Source organism: Macaca nemestrina, chromosome 6, assembly GCF_043159975.1.
Source record: "Macaca nemestrina isolate mMacNem1 chromosome 6, mMacNem.hap1, whole genome shotgun sequence".
Lineage (NCBI taxonomy): Eukaryota > Metazoa > Chordata > Mammalia > Primates > Cercopithecidae > Macaca > Macaca nemestrina.
In genome coordinates this window covers 30,307,526-30,330,195 of record NC_092130.1, presented here as the reverse complement: position 1 = coordinate 30,330,195, position 22,670 = coordinate 30,307,526, and the positions used below count along the sequence as shown (strand labels likewise).

The 22,670-nt window shown below is 42.2% G+C and overlaps 1 protein-coding gene across 1 annotated transcript in view; it reads left to right on the top strand.

The window, feature by feature from the left end:
* Nucleotides 1–448: 448 nt before the first annotated feature.
* LOC105466878 (solute carrier family 26 member 2) overlaps nt 449–22,670 on the top strand; it is a 33,085-nt gene continuing 10,863 nt past the window's right edge. Inside the window, exon 1 of the mRNA XM_011716024.2 lies at nt 449–671. The gene's annotated coding sequence lies outside the window, so the exon portion shown is untranslated. The remainder of the gene's footprint in view (nt 672–22,670) is intronic.

Genomic DNA, 22,670 nt, shown 5'->3' with positions numbered 1-22,670 from the left:
TTGATGGGAAATGAGTTATAGTGGGACAAGAGCCTCTAACATTCTAGGAGACCTTTTCCCGTTCGGGGACTCAATTTCCCCTTCTACAAAGGCGGGTGGGAGGGAACAGGGTCCCAAGAAGTACTGGATAAAGACGTGGCCGATCGCAAACGCTGAGCCCTTCAAAACTATGGGCAGAGTGCTTCCGCACCTCTTCTGCTATTTCACCCTGGCCACAAGCTAGCCGCCGAGGCCGGTCATTTGCTCTCTCAGCCGAAGAGTCAACGCCACAAAGGCAGGGGCGGAACCTCCCTAAGAATCCGTGCAAGTGTGGGCTCTTCTGTCCAGGGCAGCAAATCGCGAGGAGGAGAGTAGTCAGAGGGCGGCACCCTCCCCGGTCTGGGCGGAGTTATTGGCTGGTGGTAGCGTCGCTCGTTCGGCAAAACTACGTGACGGCCTCGGCCGCGGGCGTTTGCACTGGCTCCGCATCCGGCACCTCTTCGCCTGTGCGTCCCCGCCACGCCCGTAGGTCCCGCCAGCCGGGCCCCGCCTCCTCAGGAGTCCGAGCGATGGGCGGGGAAAGGGACGGGCAGGTCTAGCTCTGTCGGCGCCGCGGTGTCCACCTCAGTCCTGCAACGGTGGAAGACGCGTGCCGCGGCGCCTTGTTGTGTGGGGCGGCCCGGCCCCGAGAGGTGAGAATATGGAAGCGGACTAGGGAAGAGGGAGGGAGCGGTGGTGGCCGCCACGCGGTCAGCGGGCCCCTGCCAGAGTCATTCTGCCTGGGTCCCCGCGCGGTAGAATCCTAGATCAGGGGTCGCCGCCGTGGAGCGGGACGTGCTTCTGGTTATTTCCCGGGTGGTCCGGGGCCGGGCGAGTGGCGCTGCACCCCTGTGATCCGGGCCCGCCCCTCTGGCTGGCGGCTGCCCACCCACCCTCCATCCCGCATATCTCGCCGGGTGCCACGCACTCCGCTGCTTTTCCAGTCGTCGTTGATCCGTCTCGAACCTAGATATCTGGAATCGGGATCCGGGGATGGGGAAACAGGCCGAGACGGGCGAGACGGCTTGGTTATCTTGGTTACGTGGTGGCTCACGCCTGTAATCCCAGCACGTTGGGAGGCCGAGGCGGGCAGATCACCTGAGGTCGGAAGTTCGAGACCAGCCTGGCTAACATGGAGAAACCCCCATCTCTACTAAAAATACAAAATTAACCGGACGTGGTGATGCATGCCTGTAATCCCAGCTACTCAGGAAGCTGAGGCAGGAGAATCGCTTGAACCTGGGGGGCGGAGGTTGCGTTGTGCCATTGCACTACAGCCTAGGCAACAAGAGCGAAACTCCATCTCAAGAAAAAAAAAAAAATCACACACCCGATTAAGTGCAAAATCAGGACTTGTTCTTTCTGATTCATACACTAAGTTGGAATTATTTCACTGGATGGATGGAAACACTGAGAAGACAGAGAGGGCCCAGAGCCTTGCCTAAAATTACACAGCAAGTCTTTTGCAGAGCTAGGACTTGTACCCAGCTCTCCAAACTCATAGACTATCAGGCTGGGCTCCTTCCCTGCACAGATTGGGGACCACAGTGAGTTAGAAACGTTCAGAACTTAAATTGCCTTCCGGCACCCATTCTAGTTAACCTGTTTATTCTCCTTATCCCCAACAGTTCTTTATGTGAAATCTACAACTAATATGATATGCAATACTAAATTAAGCAGAACTTTTTGTTTTTGAAAATTGAATCAATAATAAATGGAGGGCCAAAGCTGTTGGAAAGGAATGAACCCTTTAAAAACAAACAGGAATCTCAAGGCAGGAGATAGCAAGGGACAGAGACTAATAGCTATTGTTTATTGAGTAAATGCTATGTGCCAGGCACTGTGGTAGGTAGTTGTGTTAGCCTTACAAACCAGCAAGTTAGGTAATGTTACCCCATTTTACAGGTCAGAAATTGATGCTGAGTAAAGTGAAGTTTTACCCAGTGCCATATAACTGCTGAACAGTATAGCTGGGATCTGAACAGAGATCTGTTTGACTTCCAGAATATATCCAGTGATTGTCCAAGTGTGGTCCTAAGCTCACTGGTTCAGCATCATCTAGGGTGCGGAGCCCTGGATCTCATCCTGGATTTACAGGGGTGGTCCTAAGAAGCTAACAGCTCTCTGTATTTGAAAATTATTGTACTGTAATGTGTTGCCTCCTAGGGGAAGATCTAGAGATGAACATACTATGGGCTAGAGGTAATTTTTGAGGGGAAAAAAACATTAATTACACTTTTTATATATTTCTGATTTGACTTTTGTTTTGCAGACCAGGTCTCACTTTGTCATCCAGGCTAGAAGTGCAGGGGCGCGATCTAGGCTCACTGCAGCATTGACTTTGTGGGTTCAAGCAATCCTTCCACCTCAGCCTCCCGAGTAGCTGGGACCACAGGTGCACGCTACCATACCTGGCTAGTTTTTGTAGTTTTTGTAGTTTTTTTACAGATGGTGTTTCACCACATTGCCCAGTCAGGTTTCAAATTCCTAAGCTCAAGCAATCCTCCTGTCTTGGCCTCCTGAAGTGCTGGGATTACAGGCATGAGCCACTGTGCCCTGCCCACACTTTTTTTTTTTATTTTTTCCCCATGATTGACAGAAGGATAATCACGCTTTTAGAGAACATAAACCCCCAGGCAGATGCTTGACAAGCTGTAATTTCTTGACATAAGTTTGGTTTTGGCATGTGGGGGCAGAAGAGTGGGGTTGGAGAGTTAAGTGAGAAAGGGGAAAGTAACTCCTTTTTCCTTATCATGTAGCTGTTAAATTCTAATTCACTCAACAGATACTTGCTAAGCATTTATAAGGTGCAAGACATGTTCAAGACACTGAGAATACAGCTTTGAACAAAACAGAGCAAGTCACTGCCCTCATGAGAAAGACAATTAACAATGTGTAGTATGTAATGGTGAGAAGAGCTATGGAGAAAAATAAAGCAAAGGGCATAGGAGTGCAAGGCAGAGCTGGGCCCAGGAGGAAGACATGGAAATGGCAGTAATGGCAGTGGTGCATATATATATATATATATATATATATATATATATATATATATTTATTTATTTATTTATTTATTGAGACAGAGTTTCACTCTTGTTGCCCAGGCTGGAGTGCGGTGGCGCGATCTTGGCTCACTGCAACCTCTGCCTCCTGGGTTCAAGTGATTCTGCTGTGTCAGCCTCCCCAGTAGCTGGGATTACAGGCACACGACACCATGCCTGGCTCATTTTTTGTATTTCTTTTTTGTTGTTGTTGAGACGGAGTCTCGCTGTGTCTCCGGGTTGGAGTGCAGCGGCGCAATCTTGGCTCACTGGAACCTCTGCCTCCCGGGTTCAAGCGATTCTCCTGCCTCAGCCTCCCAAGTAGCTGGGACCACAGGCATGTGCCACCATGTGCAGCTAATTTTTCTATTTTTAGTAGAGATAAGGTTTCACCATGCTGGCCAGGATGATCTCAATCTCTTCACCTTGTGGTCCGCCCACCTCCACCTCTCAAAGTACTGGGATTACAAGCATGAGTCACCGCGCCTGGCCTAATTTTTTGTGTTTTTTAGTAGAGGCGGGGTTCCACCATGTTGGCCAGGCTGGTCTCTAACTCCTGGCCTCAGATGATCCACCTGCCTTGGCCCCCCAAAGTGCTGGGATTACAGGCATGAGCCCCTGCACCCGGCCTGCTATTTTATATTTTTGTTTAACTTTTTTTTTTCTGGTACAGATGAGGCCTTGCTATGTTGCCCAGGCTGGCCTCAAACTCCTGGCCTCAAAGTGATCTTCCTGCCTTGGCCTCCCAAAGCACTGGGATTACAGACATGAACCACTGTGCCTGGCCTCTATTTTATATATTGTATCTAGGAAGGGACTAATTTATAAGGTGTCATTTGAGGTTGGGCAACGTGAGCAAAGGCCCTGAGGGCAAAGGCTGCTTAATATTTTCATGGACTGGTGATTGGAACATTAGGGCTGCATGGGAGGAAGCAAGACAGTGGCGGTTTCAGGCTCATTCATAGAAGCTTATACCAACGTTTTTAGACCATACTTGGTAGGAGATAGGGAGCCAGTGCAGGTTTTTGGGGAGCATATCGAAATGGTTGACGTCATCTTGCTAATAAATGCGTCTTTTGAAGAAGAGGCATAGTGCTTTAAAAATGTAGGTTCAGGATGGGCACCGTGGCTCACGCCTGTAATGCTAGCAATTTGGGAGGCCATGGCAGGCAGATCACTTGAGCTCAGGAGTTCAAGTCAGCCTGGACAACATGGTGAAAACGTGTCTCTACAAAAAATACAAAAAAATAGCTGGGCATGGTGGCATGCACTTGTGGTCCCAGCTACTCAGGAGGCTGAGGTGGGAGGATTGCTTGAACCTGGGATATGGAGATTGCAGTGAGCCAAGATCATGCCACTGCACTCCAGCCTGGGTGACAGAGTGAGATCCCATCTCAAAAAAATAAAAAATAAATGTAGGTTCAATATTAGAGGAAACTGAGTGACCATTATACAGGAACTGTGTACTATTTTTGCAACTTTTCTGTAAGTCTACAGTTATTTCAAAATAAAACTTAAAAAAAATAAAAAAAATGTAGGTTTAATAAAGTGTTTAAGGCTGAACTATGTCTGCAACTTTCAAATAGTTCAGAAACAACAACAAAACCCATGTAAGTATGGAGAATGTGTTAACATCTTATGAATTATAAAATTGCTAAATAGGTGAATTGTTAGTGTGTAAGTGTTTCATGTATCATTCTTTCAATTTTTCTGAAGATTTAAAAACAGCTTCAAAATAAGCAATCAAGTAACAGTATAGGTTCAAGTCATGATTCCCCTGCTTACAAGCTGCATGTGGCCAGGCGTGATGACTCATGCCTGTAATCCCAGCACTTTGGGAGGCCAAGGTGGGCGGATCACTTGGGGTCAGAGTTCAAGACCAGCCTGGGCTGGGCGCGGTGGCTCAAGCCTGTAATCCCAGCACTTTGGGAGGCCGAGGCTGGTGGATCACGAGGTCAGGAGATCGAGACTATCCTGGCTAACATGGTGAAACCCCGTCTCTACTAAAAATACAAAAAACTAGCCGGGCGTGGTGGCGGGCGCCTGTAGTCTCAGCTACTTGGGAGGCTGAGGCAGGAGAATGGCGTGAACCTGGGAGGCGGAGCTTGCAGTGAGCCGAGATCACGCCACTGCACTCCAGCCTGGGAGACACAGCGAGACTCCGTCTCAAAAAAAAAAAAATAAATAAATAAAAAAATAAAAAATAAAAAAAATAAATAAAATAAAAAAAAAAAGACCAGCCTGGCCAACATGGTGAAACCCCGCCTCTACTAAAAATAGAAAAAATTAGCCAGGTGTGGTGGCACGTGCCTGTATTCCCAGCTACTCAGGAGGCTGAGTCAGGAGAATCGCTTGAACCTGGGAGGTGGAGGTTGCAGTGAGCTGAGATCGCACCATGGCACTCCAGGCTAGGGAACAGAGTGGACTCCATCTCAAACAAAAAAAAAGAAAAGAAAAGTCGTGTGAAGTACTGGAAAATTATTTCCAAACTACATATTCTAGTCTAGTTTGTTTATTTTTATTGAAATATATATATGTGTATATATATATATTTTTCTTACACTGTAGTTCTTACCAGCCTAGTTTGAGATTTTTCCATATAAGAGAGGAGACTTTGGTTGTTGACTTGTTCACATTAATGTCAGGTCAATGTTAAGACTTCAGGTTTTCCAGAAACTTGAGATCTTTAAGTTGTTATTAGGTTGACTCTAGTTTTCCTGTAATTATCTGATGTATATACACTTATAGAGACTGGCATAGGCAATCCATTAGAGGAAAAAGGTTAGGAGTCAGGATACTTGGGTTCTGGATCCATCTCTGCCTTTAAGTAGCAAACGATTTCACTAATCCGAACCTTTATTTTATTTTATTTTATTTTTTGAGGCAGAATCATGTCTGTCGCCTAGGCTAGAGTGCAGTGGCGCAATCTCACCTCACTGCAACCTCTGTCTCCTGGGTTCAAGTGATTCTCGTGCCTCAGCCTCCCAAGTAGGAGGGATTATAGGCATGTGCTACCATGCCTGGCTAATTTTTGGATGTTTAGTAAAGATGGAGTTTCACCATGTGGGCCAGGCTGGTCTTGGACTCCTGAACTCAAGTGATCCGCCTGCCTTGGCCTCCCTAAGTGCTGAGATTATAGTTGTAAACCACTGGTACCCAGCTGAACCCTTATTTCTTACCAAAAAATCATGGCAGTTGGATTTCTTGATCTCTGTCTAGCTCTAAAGACCTGTAATTCAGGAAAACTGCCACTTAATGATTTGATCATTTAGTTTGAACTATCTCATGGTTGGGACAGAGGGTTATGACTGCCTGGAGTGGGCTCCTGACAACAGGTTAATTTTTCTATTGACTCTCACTGCCTGTGGTTTTAGATTGTGTTATGTGTTAAAAGCAGTTACTTAAACACACATAAACAAACACGCATACCACACCATATTCACAACAGGTTGTGAAGTTCAGTTTTAAATGGCCTAGGTTTCTTAGGAAAATCCCAGTACAGGTTGAGTATCCCTTATCTGAAATGCTTGGCACTGGCAGTGTTGCCGATTTCTGATTTTTTTTTTTTTTTTTTGATATTTGCTTTCTACTTACTCGTTGAGCATCTCTAATCTGGAAATCCAAATTGCTCCAGTGAGCATTTCTTTTGAGCATCATGTTGGTGCTCAAAAGTTTCGGATTTTGGTGCATTTCGGATTTTGGATTTTTGGATTAGGGATACTCAACCTGTATGTGATTAATATGTCATCAAATATATCCAATGAAGCTGTCATATTTTAAGACTAAATATAACTGTTTTTAGAAAAATATTACAAAAAGAAAGAAAACATTGCTTAGGTACTTCCTCCCAAAGTTAGTTGTATGTGTTTGGGGACGTAAGAAATACATTTCCCAAGGCTGCGTATCCAGAGTATGGGAATATTCAGTGATGATTTCTTAGGAATTAAAATAGAAACTGCAATTGAAAACAAAAGGACATAGTTGGGTACAGCGGTATGTGTCCGTAATACCAGCTAACCTGGAAGCTGAAGTGGGGAATCACTTGAGGCCAGGAGTTCAAGGCAGCAGTGAACTATGATCGCGCCTATCAATGGCCACTGCACTGCAGTCTTAGCAACAGAGTGAGACTGTGTCTCTTAAAGAAAAGAAAAAGAAAATTATGTAACAGGTTATATTCAAGCTACTGTTTTCTCCTTCAGATAAAAATTCTTATTTTTTAAAAAGCTATTTTTATAGCTTTATTGTAGTGTAACTGACATACAATAAACTGTACATATTTAAAAGGTACTCTCTCTGTATATATTAAAAACTGTCACCGCAATCGAGATAGTGAACATATCCATCAATCCCCAGAATCTCCTCATGCCCCTTTGTAATCTCTCCCTCCTACCCTTCCTTACTTCCTATCCCAAAATAACCACTGATTTACTTTCTGTCACTAGAAATTAGTATAGACTTTTTAAATGTATTTCTTTTGGTGGAGGTGTCAGGAAATGAACTTGAGGACTGATTAGTTTGCATTTTGTAAAGTTTTTGTCCCTGAAATCTCCATCTAATATTAATACAGTGTACGATGCAGTGGCATGAAGTATGTGCATAATGGTGTGTAACCATTACTACTATTTATTTCCAAAACTTGAAATTGAAACTCTATAACCAGTAACTCACCACTTCCCCCAGTACCCAGTAAACTCTTATCTTCTGTCTTTATGAATATGCCTATTCTCTCTCTCTCTGTCTCTGTGTGTTTGTATTGTTGTTGTTCTGTCACCTGGACTAGAGTGCAGTGGCATGATCATAGCTCACTTCAACCTTGACCTCCTTGACTCAAGCAATCCTCCTTCCCCAGCCTCCCAAAGTGCTGGGATTATAAGCATGAGCCACCCTGCCTGGCCCATTTTGCCTTTTCTAGATATTTTGTATAGGTAGAATCATTCAATACTTGTCCTTTTGTGTCTTTTTTTTTTTTTAAGATCCAGGTCTTTTTTCTTTTCTTTTTTTTTTTTTTTTTTTTTTTTTAGTTTGCATCACGTCTGTCTTTTGCTTAACATAATGGTGTTAAGGTTCATACGTGTTGTAGATGAAGAGTATCAGAACTTAATTCCTTTTTAATAGTCAAATAATATTCCATTTGATGGTTATACCATGCTTTATCTGTTCATCTGTTGATGGACACTTGGATTGTTTTCACCTTTTGACTACTGTAAATAGTGTTGTTATGAACATTAGTATACAAATATCTGTTTGAGTTACAGTTTTTAGTCCTTTGAGTATAAGCGGAATTGCTAGGTCATATAGCAGTGCTGTGTTTAACTTTTTGAGGAACCACCAAACTGTGTTTCACAGTGTTAACACCGTTTTACATTTCTACCAGCAATATGTATCAACTGTCTTTTTTTCTTCTTCTTTTTTTTTTTTTTTGAGACAGAATCTTGCTTTGTCACCCAGGCTGGAGTGCAGTGGCGCGATCTCCGCTTACTGCAAGCTCTGCCTCCCGGGTTCACGCCATTCTCCTGCCTCAGCCTCCAGAGCAGCTGGGACTACAGGCGCCCACCACCTCGCCTGGCTAATTTTTTTTTTTTTTTTTTTTTTTTGTATTTTTAGTAGAGACGGGGTTTCATCGTGTTAGCCAGGATGGTCTTGATCTCCTGATCTTGTGATCCGCCTGCCTTGGCCTCCCAAAGTGTTGGGATTACAGGTGTGAGCCATCGCGCCTGGCCTCAATTGTCCTTTTTTTGAGACGGACTCTCGCTCTGTTGCCCAGGCTGGAGTGCAGTGGCACAATCTTGGCTCACTGCAACCTCCACCTCCTGGGTTCAAGCAATTCTTTGTGCCTCAGCTTCCTGAGTAGCTGGGATTACAGGTGCGCATGTGCGTACCACTACACCCAGCTAATTTTTGCATTTTTGGTAGAGACAGGGTTTTGCCATGTTGCCCAGGCTGGTCTCGAACTCCTGACCTCAAGCGATTCACCCACCTTGGCCTCCCGAAGTGCTGGGATTACAGGTATGAGCCACTGCGCCCAGCCTCAATTGTCTTTTAAAGAAACAAAAATCAAAATTTTGTCCAACAAAAATCAAAGCTAATTCTTCTTGGAGAATTTTTCGTTAAAATAACTTTTTAAAATAAAAACCAATCTTTCCATCAAAAATGATTTATTAGATACTTCTTGTATGTGCCTAATTCTATGCTAGGTATTACGATAGTACACAAAAAGTGGAGAACATCTTGAATAATTTTAATCTAGTTAGGAAGATAAAGCACATATTCAACAAACATTTATTGAACATATAAATGGAATTCAGACGAGAATGAGATACTGTATACCTTTCCCTCCACCCTATTTATTTTTCCAATTTTGGCTTCTCTCCTGTACTTGAGAACCACATTTCTAATTGCCTGCTGGACATACCATCTGGACATATTACAGAAATCTCAAATCTAAAAAACCCAAAGTCAGATTTTTTGCTGCTTCCTATCTTTCCATTTTCTTCTCCATCTTCCTATATATCATCCTTCCTTTTGTGTGGTCCCTCAGAATTCATCTTAGATTTGTCTGTGTATGTCGTTTAAGCACCACTTCTTATCTAATTGTACCACTGAAATGGCAAACCTCCTGCCCTATCCTGTCTTGGAGGTTAGGCCTTTGGTAACTGTAGCTTAAAGGATGAACTCTTGACTTCTTGGGATTACGTAAAAACTAATCTTTGACTCCAGCCTTATCTCCTACAACTTCGCCCCTGGAACCTGGTGTGACTTTTTCCTGGGTCTTGGACTATACTGTGATCTTTGACTTGACTGAGTTATCTTTTCCCTTTTTATTAACGTTGCAGCTGCCTACTTCACACTGGCCTGCAGCCTATTCTCTACTCTCAGAATACTCTAAACCTTTCTGTTATAGTACCTAGACTACTGTTTCAACTCTGTCTGGATCCACTGATTGTGGGTAGAAATTGGGTTCTTATTCATTTTAGCAAGGATTTACTGAACCTCTACTATATGTGCTAAGCATTGTTCTTGATAATGGAAACATAATAAGTACGAGAAAGACTGTAATAGTTTTGCTTGTAAATAATATAAATTCAGAAGTCTGAAGTGCTATGAAGAAAATAAAGCCAGGTAAGGATATAGAGGATGCTGGGAAGGAGGTGTTATTTTATCTGGTTGGGATGGTCAAGGAGGGTTTCTGTGAGGAGCTGACATATAAACTGAGGCCAGGCATGGTGGCTCACACCTGTCATCCCAGCACTTTGGGAGGCAGAAGTGGAAGAACTGATTGAGACCAGGAGTTCGAGACCAGCCTGGGAAACATAGAAAGACCGTGTCTCTACAAAGACATAAAATAAATTAGCCAGGTATCATGGTGTGTACCTGTAGCCCTAGCTACTTGGGAGGCTGAGGTGGGAGGATTGCTTGGGCCTAGGAGTTTGAGGCTGTAGTGAGCTATGACCATGCCACGACGTTCTAGCCTGAGTGACAGAGTGAGATCCTGTCACTAAAAAAGAAAAATAAAAGCTGAGACCTGAAGGATGAGAACATACCTGTATAGATCTGGGAAATGATTATTCTAGGCAAAGACAACTTGAGCAAGTACAGTGACCCTAATAATGGAATCAACTTGGCATGTTCCAGCAACTGCAAAAAAGCCAGTAGGAAATAAGGGCAAAAAGAGAGGCAGTGTTCAGATCTTGTAGGCTCTTAGAATATTCCAGGTGAGAGAGGATGGTAGGACAGTAGTGAGATGTGATTGGATTACAAATAGTTTGGGCAGTGGGGAGAGGATAGATATATTATTCAAGGCACAGCAGACAGGACTTACTGATGGATTATATATGGGAGTATGGCATAGGGGAAATAAAGATTGACACCTAGGTTTGGGGTCTAGGTTCTGATGCATTGTGTCTAGCACAGTGGTTAGCGTATAATAGGAGCTTAAAATATGTTATAATTTAATGAAGACCAGTACCCAACCTCTAGGAGCTCACACAGAAAAGTTAGCCAATCCAGCTGAAGAAGGCTTGTTGACACTTAAGGACATTCATGCAGTAAGTATGGGTTGCAGGCCCATTTAACACAGATGGATCTGAGTTTTCCTCTGATGAGTAGTCATCTTATCTTTTCCTCCCATGGATCCTTTTCCTCCAAAGGATCAGTCCTCTCACAGTATTAATTTCTTAGTCTAGGGCAAGGGCCTGGAAAGTAGCCTGTGCCATCCTGGTTGTAGGCATCAGTGAATGAAATGGAGAGGAATACAGAAGGCTTTGCTCCTCCTTGGCCTCCCTGGGCCTTCATGGTGCTGTGATCTTCCCTGGACTTGTCTGACAACAGTGAGTTAGAGGATCAGATGGTACTATATACATGGAGAATCTGTCTTGGTTATACCTGTTTATAGTTTAGTTTTCTTTTTCTTTTTTTTTTCTGAGACAGGGTCTCATTCTGTCACCCAGGCTGGAGTGCAGTGGCGTGATCTTAGCTCACTTCAGCCTCCACCTCCTAGGTTCAAGCGATTCTCCTGCCTCAGCCTGCTGAGTAGCTGGGATTACAGGCATGCGCCACCACGCCTGGCTGACTTTTCTATTTTCAGTAGAGAGATGGGTTTTCATCATGTTGCTCAGGCCGATCTCGAACTCCTGGCCTCAAGCAATCTACCCATCTCAGCCTCCCGAAGTGCTGGGATTACAGGTGTGAGCCACTGTGCCTGGCCTAGTTTTGTTTGTCTAAAACCACTTTCAACTATTTTTTATCCGTAAAAGACAAAAGGTAAAATACTAATTGCTTTAGTGCAAAGAGAATGAAATAATATAACATCAGACCAGAAGATATATAATTACTTGCCAAATGAGTGATAGAGTAAGTGACTTTCGGCTGGGCGCGGTGGCTCAAGCCTGTAATCCCAGCACTTTGGGAGGCCGAGATGGGCGGATCACGAGGTCAGGAGATCAAGACCATCCTGGCTAACCTGGTGAAACCCCGTCTCTACTAAAAAAAATACAAAAAACTAGCCGGGCGAGGTGGCAGATGCCTGTAGTCCCAGCTACTCGGGAGGCTGAGGCAGGAGAATGGCGTGAACCCGGGAGGCGGAGCTTGCAGTGAGCTGAGATCCGGCCACTGCACTCCAGCCTGGGCGACAGAGTGAGACTCCGTCTCAAAAAAAAAAAAAAAAAAGTAAATGACTTTCTCAAAAACTTTCAGGGGCTATGTATTTCATGCAGTTTAAGTCTAACTTTCTTAACCCAGCATAAAGGGCCCTCCAGAATCCCCCTCAGGTACGTTTGTAGTCTCCTCTCCCACGAATCCCCCATAACCGTTCTCTGTTTTTTTTTTGTTTGTTTCTTTGTTTGTTTTTTAATTTAAGTTCTAGGGTACATGTGCACAATGTGCAGGTTTGTTACATATGTATACATGTGCCATGTTGGTGTGCTGCACCCATTAACTCGTTTTACATTAGGTATATCTCCTAATGCTATCCCTCCCCCATCCCACCAGCCCATGACAGGCCCTGGTGTGTGATGTTCCCCTTCCTGTGTCCCAGTGTTCTCATTGTTCAATTCCCAACTGTGAGTGAGAACATGCGGTGTTTGGTTTTCTGTCCTTGCAATAGTTTGCTAAGAATGATGGTTTCCAGCTTCATCCATGTCCCTACAAAGGACATGAACTCATCCCTTTTATGGCTGCATAGTATTCCATGGTGTATATGTGCCACATTTTCTTAATCCAGTCTATCATTGGTGGGCATTTGAATTGGTTCCAAGTCTTTGCTATTGTGAATAGTGCTGCAATAAACATACGTGTGCATGTGTCTTTATAGCAGCATGATTTATAATTCTTTGGGTATATACCCAGTAATGGGATGGCTGGGTCAAATGGTGTTTCTAGTTCTAGATCCTTGAGAATTGCCACACTGTCTTCCACAATGGTTGAACTAGTTTACAGTCCCACCAACAGTGTAAAAGTGTTCCTATTTCTCCACATCCTCTCCAGCACCTGTTGTGTTGCCTGACTTTTTAATGATCGCCATTCTAACTGGTGTGAGATGGTATCTCATTGTGGTTTTGATTTGCATTTTTCTGATGGCCAGTGATGATGAGCATTTTTTCATGTGTCTGTTGGCTGCATAAATGTCTTCTTTTGAGAAGTGTCTGTTCATATCCTTCGCCCACTTTTTGATGGGGTTGTTTGATTTTTTCTTGTAAATTTGTTTGCATTCTTTGTAGGTTCTGGGTATTAGCCCTTTGTCAGATGGGTAGATTGCAAAACTTTTCTCCCATTCTGTAGGTTGCCTGTTCACTCTGATGGTAGTTTCTTTTGCTGTGCAGAAGCTCTTTAGTTTAATTAGATCCCATTTCTCAATTTTGGCTTTTGTTGCCATTGCTTTTGGTGTTTTAGTCATGAAGTGCTTGCCCATGCCTGTGTCCTGAATGGTATTGCCTAGGTTTTCTTCTAGGGTTTTTATGGTTTTAGGTCTAACATTTAAGTCTTTAATCCATCTTGAATTAATTTTTGTATAAGGTGTAAGGAAGGGATTCAGTTTCAGCTTTCTACATATGGCTAGCCAGTTTTCCTAGCACCATTTATTAAATAGAGAATCCTTTCCCCATTTCTTGTTTTTGTCAGGTTTGTCAAAGATCAGATGGTTGTAGATGTGTGGTATTATTTCTGAGGGCTCCGTTCTGTTCCATTGGTCTATATCTCTGTTTTGGTACCAGTACCATGCTGTTTTGGTTACTGTAGCCTTGTAATATAGTTTGAAGTCAGGTAGCATGATGCCTCCAGCTTTGGTTCTTTTGGCTTAGGATTGTCTTGGCAATGCGGGCTCTTTTTTGGTTCCATATGAACTTTAAAGTAGTTTTTTCCAATTCTGTGAAGAAAATCATTGGTAGCTTGATGGGGATGGCATTGAATCTATAAATTACCTTGGGCAGTATGGGCATTTTCACGATATTGATTCTTCCTAGCCATGAGCATGGAATGTTCTTCCATTTGTTTGTGTCCTCTTTTATTTCATTGAGCAGTGGTTTGTAGTTCTCCTTGAAGCGGTCCTTCACATCCCTTGTAAGTTGAATTCCTAGGTATTTTATTCTCTTTGAAGCAGTTGTGAATGGGAGTTCACTCATGATTGGCTCTCTGTTTGTCTGTTATTGGTGTATAGGAATGCTTGTGATTTTTGCACATTGATTTTGTATCCTGAGACTTTGCTGAAGTTGCTTATCAGCTTAAGGAGATTTTAAGCTGAGATGATGGGGTTTTCTAAATATACAATCATGTCATCTGCAAACAGGGACAATTTGACTTCTTCTTTTCCTAATTGAATACCCTTTATTTCTTTCTCCTGCCTGATTGCCCTGGCCAGAACTTCCAACACTGTGTTGAATAGGAGTAGTGAGAGAGGGCATCCCTGTCTTGTGCCAGTTTTCAAAGGGAATGCTTCCAGTTTTTGCCCATTCAGTATGATATTGGCTGTGGGTTTGTCATAAATAGCTCTTATTATTTTGAGATACGTCCCATCAATACCTAATTTATTGATAGTTTTTAGCGTGAAGGCTGTTGAATTTTGTCGAAGGCCTTTTCTGCATCTATTGAGAATCATGTGGGTTTTGTCTTTGGTTCTGTTTATATGATGGATTACGTTTATTGATTTGTGTATGTTGAACCAGCCTTGCATCCCAGGGCTGAAGCCCACTTGATCATGGTGGATAAGCTTTTTGATGTGCTGCTGGGTTCGGTTTGGCAGTATTTTATTGAGGATTTTTGTATCGATGTTCATCAGGGATATTCGTCTAAAATTCTCTTTTTTTGTTGTGTCTCTGCCAGGCTTTGGTATCAGGATGATGTTGGCCTCATAAAATGAGTTAGGGAGGATTCCGTCTTTTTCTGTTGATTGGAATAGTTTCAGAAGGAATGGTACCAACTCCTCCTTGTACCTCTGGTAGAATTCGGCTGTGAATCCATCTGGTCCTGGAGTTTTTTGGTTGGTAGGCTATTAATTATTGCCTCAATTTCAGAGCCTGTTATTGGTCTATTTAGGGATTCAACCTCTTCCTGTCTTAGTCTTGGGAGGGTGTATGTGTCCAGGAATTTATCCATTTCTTCTAGATTTTCTAGTTTATTTGTGTAGTGGTGTTTATAGTATTCTCTGATGGTAGTTTGTATTTCTGTGGGATCAGTGGTGATAACCCCTTTATCGTTTTTTATTGCATCTATTTGATTCTTCTCTCTTTTCTTCTTTATTAGTCTTGCTAGCAGTCTATCAATTTTGTTGATCTTTTCAAGAAACCAGCTCCTGGATTCATTGATTTTTTTTGAAGGGTTTTTTTGTGTCTCTATCTCCTTCAGTTCTGCTCTGATCTTAGTTATTTCTTGCCTTCTGCTAGCTTTTGAATGTGTTTGCTCTTGCTTCTTCAGTTCTTTTAATTGTGATGTTAGGGTGTCAGTTTTAGATCTTTCCTGCTTTCTATCGTGGGCATTTAGTGCTATAAATTTCCCTCTACACACTGCTTTAAATGTGTCCCAGAGATTCTGGTATGTTATGTCTTTGTTCTCATTGGTTTCAAAGAACATCTTTATTTCTGCCTTCATTTCGTTATGTACTCAGTAGTCATTCAGAAGCAGGTTGTTCAGTTTTCCATGTAGTTGAGCAGTTTTGAGTGAGTTTCTTAATCCTGAGTTCTAGTTTGATTGCACTGTGGTCTGAGAGACAGTTTGTTATAATTTCTGTTCTTTTACATTTGCTGAGGAGTGCTTTACTTCCAACTATGTGGTCAATTTTGGAATAAGTGCGATGTGGTGCTGAGAAGAATGTATATTCTGTTGCTTTGGGGTGGAGAGTTCTGTAGAGTCTATTAGGTCCGCCTGGTGCAGAGGTGAGTTGAATTCCTAGATATCCTTGTTAACTTTCTATCTCTTTGATCTGTCTAATGTTGACAGTGGGGTATTAAATTCTCCCATTATTATTGTGTGGGAATCTGAGTCTTTTTGTAGGTCTCTAAGGATTTGCTTTATGAATCTGGTTGCTCCTGTATTGGGTGCATATATATTTAGGATAGTTAGCTCTTCTTGTTGAATTGATCCCTTTACCATTATGTAATGGCCTTCTTTAACTCTTTTGATCTTTGTTGGTTTAAAGTCTGTTTTATCAGATACTAGGATGGCAACCCCTGCTTTTTTTGTTTGTTTGTTTTCCACTTGCTTGGTAGATCTTCCTCCATCCTTTTGTTTTGAGCCTATGTGTGTCTCTGCATGTGAGATGGGTCTCCTGAATACAGCACACTGATGGGTCTTGACTGTTTATCCAATTTGTCAGTCTGTGTCTTTTAATTGGAACATTTAGCCCATTTACATTTAAGGTTAATATTGTTATGTGTGAACTTGATCCTATCATTATGATGTTAGCTGGTTATTTTGCTCGTTAGTTGATGCAGTTTCTTCCTAGTATCGATGGTCTTTACAATTTGGCATGTTTTTGCAGTGGCTGGTACCGGTTGTTCCTTTCCATGTTTAGTGCTTCCTTCAGGAGCTCTTGTAAGGTAGGCCTGGTGGTGACACAATCTCTCAGCATTTGCTTGTCTGTAAAGGATTTTATTTCTCCTTCACTGATGAAGCTTAGTTTGGCTGGATATGAAATTCTGGGTTGAAAATTCTTTTCTTTAAGAATGTTGAATATTGGCCCCCACTGTCTTCTGGCTTGTAGCATTTCTGCCAAGAGATCCGCTGTTAGTCTGATGGGCTTCCCTTTGTGGGTAACCTGACCATTCTCTCTGGCTGCCCTTAACATTTTTTCCTTCATTTCAACTTTGGTGAATCTGACAATCAGGTGTCTTGGAATTGCTCTTCTTGAGGAGTATCTTTGTGGCGTTCTCTGTATTTCCTGAATTTGAATGTTGGTCTGCCTTGCTAGGTTGGGGAAGTTCTCCTGGATAATATCGTGCCAAGTGTTTTCTAACTTGGTTCCATTCTCCCTGTCACTTTCAGGAACACCAATCAGACGTAGATTTGGTCTTTTCACATATTTCTTAGAGGCTTTGTTCGTTTCTTTTTACTCTTTTTTCTCTAAACTTCTCTTCTTGCTTCATTTCACTCATTTGATCTTCAGTCACTGATACCTTTTCTTCCAGTTGATCGAATTGGCTACTGAAGCTTGTGCATGCGTCACGTAGTTCTTGTGCCATGGTTTTCATCTCTATCAGGTCATTTAAGGACTTCTCTACACTGGTTATTCTAGTTAGCCATTCGTCTAATCTTTTTTCAAGGTTTTTAGCTTCTTTGCGATGGGTTTGAACATCTTCCTTTAGTTCGCAGAAGTTTGATCGTCTGAAGCTTTCTTCTCTCCACTCATCAAAGTCATTCTCCGTCCATCTTTGCTGTGTTGCTGGCGAGGAGCTGCATTCCTTTGGAGGAGAAGAAGCGCTCTGATTTTTAGAATTTTCAGCTTTTCTGCTCTAGTTTCTCCCCATCTTTGTGGTTTTATCTACCTTTGGTCTTTGATGATGGTGACGTACAGATGGGGTTTTGGTGTGGATGTCCTTTCTGTTTGTTAGTTTTCCTTCTAACAGTCAGGACCCTCAACTGCAGGTCTGTTGAAGTTTGCTGGAGGTCACTCAAGACCCTGTTTGCCTGGGTGTCACCAGCAGAGGCTGCAGAACAGCAAATATTGCAGAACAGCAAATGTTGCTGCCTAATCGTTCCTCTGGAAGCTTCGTCTCAAAGGGGCACCCGGCCATGTGAGGTGTCAGTCAGCCACTACTGTGAGGTGCCCCCCAGTTGGGCTACTTGGGGGTCAGAGACCCACTTGAGGAGGCAGTTTGTCTGTTCTCAGATTTCAGACTCCATGCTGGGAGAACCACTACCCTCTTCAAAGCTCAGTTGGAAATGCAGAAATCACCCGTCTTCTGCGTCGCTCAAGCTGGGAGCTGTAGACTGGAGCTGTTCCTATTCGGCCATCTTGGACGCTTCCCCATTCTCCATTTTAAACATAACATTCTCATTTCTGATTCTGTTCCTCCAACATTAGAACTATTGCTGTTTGTGTTTTCTTCTCCCTCACCCATATTCCAAGTCTTCTCTCATCCTTACAAACCTGACCTAGACTTCAGAGCCCAGGTTAAGATACATTCCTCCCTTAAAAACTGTCTAAACAAACTATTCTTAAACTCTTTCAGATTTCTCCCCTGCTTAGATGCCATAATCATAGTAGTCAGCAGCTTCTAGTTTTATTTAGCCGTGAGTTTGTAGCATACATACAGAGGTAAAACAAAGCATGATTATGGAACTTTGTGGGTTCAGACTGGTGGCTGAATTAGTTCTACTTGTTGACTGTTTCTGAGTGAATACGTAAGTTTCTAAGAGCTAGAGATGGGAAGGGACCATGGCCATGAATGTAGAGAGACAGAGAGTTGGGATCAAGATTGTCGATATTATGACTGGATCACTTTGCTTAGCAGCTAGGTGAAACCGGAATGTGTAGAGTAGCTGAATTTTAAGGTGTTCAGAAATATCTGAAATTAGAGAAGCTAATTAGATAGGTGGTAGGAATAGTACCATATTAAAAAAGGATCTATTCTTGGGATCCCAAAATATGCATATTTATTACCTTGCTCTGTCATTTATAGGCTGAATAAATTACTAAATTGAGCCAGTCCTTTCACTTTTAACCTATGTATGTCTTTATATTTAAAGTGGGTTTCAAGTAGACAGCATATACTTGGGTCTTATTTTTTAATCCTATCTGACAGTCTCCACTTTTAATTATCATGTTTAGACCATTCGTATTTAATATGATATGTTTGGATTAAACTCTACCATCTTACTAGCTATTTTCCATTTGTTCCATCTGTTTTTTTTGTATTATCTTCCTTTACTTTCTCTTGAGTTGAGAGTTTTTTATGATTCTATTTTATCTCCACTATTATTATTTATACCTTTTTAAAAAAATGTAGTGGTTACTCTTAGGTTTAAATGTACATCTTTAATCAGAGCCTATGTTCAAATAAGATACCATTTCATATCTAGTGTAAGACCTTATAGTTTGCTGGGCATGGTGGCTCATGTCTGTAATCCCAGCACTTTGGGAGACCAAAGTAGAAGGATCACTTGAGCCCAGGAGTTTGAGACCAGCCTGGGCAATATATAGTGAGATCTCATCTCTATTTAAAAAATAATAATCAGAAAATTTTTTAAAAACTTTAAAATTCCTAATTCCCCCTCTCATTCTGTGTGATTGTTGTCACACATTTATTTTGCATATGCTGTAAAATACATTCCCATTTTTGGTTTAAACAGTTACCTTTTAGAGCAATTAAAAATTTTTTAATTGAAAAAATGAATTTTACCTTATCTTCATTTGTTCTATTTCCTGGACTTCGTTATGTAGAACTGAATTTCTGATTGGTGTATTCTTTTTGGCTGAAGAACCTTCCTGAAACTGTCTCTCTCTCTGTGTGTGTCTCTCTGCCTGTTTCTCTCTTTCTCCCTCTCTCCTCTTCTCCTTCCCACTCCCTCTCTGTCTCTCTCCCTGTCTCCCCTCCTTTCTCTCTCCCCTTCCGCCCACATATATATGGTGCTGGTTGGCTGGCCTTAAATCCTCTCAGTGTTTATCTGAGAAAGTTTTTATTTCTTTTTCATATTTTATTTTATTTTATTTTATTTCATATGACAGAGTCTCTCTTTGTCACCCAGGCTAAAGTGCAGTGGTGTGACCATGGCTCATTGCAGCCTCAACCTCTTAGGCTCAAGCAGTCCTCCTATCTCAGCCTCCCAAGTAGCTGGGACCACAGGCACACACCATCAGCCTGGCCTCTTATCTTTTAAAATATTTTTTCTAGGTAAAGAATTCTGTGTTAAAAGTTATATTTCTGGGGTCAGACGGGGTGGCTCACACCTGTAATCCTAGCACTTTGGGAGGTCAGGGTGGGAGGATCACTTGAGGCTAAGAGTTTGGGGACCAGCCTGGGGAGCTTAGTAGCAAGACCATGTCTCCACAAAAAAAGTTTAAAAATTAGCCAGGCGTGGTGGTGCACACCTGTAATCTTCGCTACTCAGGAGGCTGAGGTGGGACAATCACTTGAGCCCAGGAGTTCAAGGCCACAGTGAGCCATAATTGCATGCCACTGCACTTCAGCCTGGGCGACAGGTTAAGACCCTATTTCTAAAAAAGATACATATTTCTGTGATATAAAGATACCACTCCATCATGTTCTGGCCTCCATGATTTCCAATAAGAAGTCTGCTATAATTCTTATTTTTGTTTCTGTATAAGTAATATATGTTTTTTCTTTGTCTTCAGGATTTTCTCTTTATCTTTGTTTTCAGCAGCTTGAATGTCATATGTGTAGGTGAGGGTTTTTGTTTTCTTTTTGTTTTTGTATTTACTTTTCTTGGAATTCTCTGAAATTCTTGGAGATAGATTATATATTATATTTGTTATATATTATATATATACACACATACACACACACACACATATATATATATATAAATTTTTTTTTTGAGACGGAGTCTTGCTTTGTTGCCATGCTAGAGTGCAGTGGTGCCATCTTGGCTCACTGCAACCTCTGCCTCCCTGGTTCAGGCAATTCTCCTGCCTCAGCCTCCCGAGTAGCTGGGACAACAGGCACACGCCACCATGCCCAGCTCATTTTTGTATTTTTTTAGTAGAGACAGGGTTTCACAATGTTGGCCAGGAAGGTCTTGATCTCTTGACCTTGTGATCTGCCTGCCTTGGGCTCCGAAAGTGTTGGGATTACAGGCGTGAGACACCGCACCCGGCCTTTTTTTTTTTTTTTTTCTTTTCTTTTCTTTTCTTTTTTTTTTTTTCTTAAGAAGGAGTTTTCCTCTTGTTGCCCAGACTGGAGTGCAATGGCATGATCTTGGCTCACTGCAACCTCCAGTTCCTGGGTTCCAACGATTCTCCTGCCTCAGCCTCCCGAGTAGCTGGGATTACAGGTGTGTGCCACCACGCCAGGCTAATTTTGTATTTTTAGTGGAGGCCGGGTTTCACCATGTTGGTCAGGCTGTTGTCAACTTCCTGACCTCAGGTGACTTGGATCTATATTTTGATGTCTCTCATTAATTTTGGAAATTTCTTGGCCATTGTATCTTGAAATATTTCTTCTGCCCATTCTCTCTCTTTTGGTATACTAATTATGCATATGTTTGATACTTTGATGTGTCCCACAGCTCTTGGATGTTATGTTACATTGTTGATATTGGGGGTTTTTTGTTTTGTTTTGTTTTGTTATTTAAACTGTTTCTGTGTTTTAGTTTAGGTAATTTCTATTTACCTGTCTTTGAGTTCATTGATTCTTTCTTTAGCTTTCAGGTCTACTAATGATCCTATCAGAGGTATTCATGATCTCTGTTACTGTGTTTTTCACTTTTAGCATTCCTTGTTTGATTTTTCTCTTACAGTTTCCATTTCTTTGTTTTACTTTCTAGTATTAATTTTTATCTATATTCTTCCCAGATAGCAGCCATATAGGGCAAGGTTTGGATTCCATTAGTTTTTTCTTATGTGTCTTTTGCATATCTTAAGTTTGTAAAAACCTTTTGACCCAGAAATCACCAAGAGCTCTCCAAAACAGGACATTGGTGCACTCAAGCTAGCTCAAGAAAGCAGGAAATGACAGGAAAGTCGCAGACTGGTTGCATTGTGGAGCAAAGAGCTGCTGGGTGTATCCATCAACCTGATTGATTTTCTCGGGGCCAGTGGTCACCTTAGTCTATTCTTTCTTTCCTTATCTACTTCAGAAGACCATTAAAATATTTACTCTTGTTAAACCTAAACAAAATGAATATGGGTTACTTTTACATATCTTGTGTTCTTGAATAAGTCATAGGTCCTGGATTTTGGCAGTTTGTAACATTAGGTTTATAGAACCTCACAAGGGCCCATTTTTCTGTCAGTTCCAAAACAAGAAACTTCCTGAGTCCTTCATCTAAAATATATTGTCTCAGCTGGGCACAGTGGCTCGCGCCTGTATTCCCAGCACTTTGGGAGGCTGAGGCGGTGGATCACCTGAGGTTAGGAGTTTGAGACTAGCCTGACCAATATGGTGAAACCCTGTCTCTACTAAAAATGCAAAAATTAGCCAGGGGTGGTGGCTTGTACTTGTAATCCCAGCTACTCAGGATGCTGAGATAGGAGAATTGCTTGAACCCAGGAGGCGGAGGTAGCAGTGAGCCAAGATAGCACCACTGCACTCCAGCCTGGGCGAGAGAGTGAAACTCTATCTCAAAAAAAAAAGAATTGTCTCTATCTGGCCACAGTCACAAATGTTTGTTCATTTGTTCATTCATTCATTCAAATGTTTTGTAAGCCTGCTATCTCAGTGTTACTACATTACATTCAGATTACACTGATGAACAACATGTCTTTCCTCCAGGAGCTAGAGAGATTCCTACTCCACTAATACAAGGGTGTGGTTAGTACTATGATGGAGGTGCAACATGCTATGGGACACAGAGGGTGTAGTATTTCGTTTGGGCTAGGGGAGATGGGTTAGTGCTTTTGGAAAAGGTAGCATTGTAACTGGGTTTTAAAAAAATTATTAGGATCATGACAGGCGAAGAGGTAGATGGCCATTCTAAGCTAAGTAAACAGCGTATGTAAAGGCACTAATT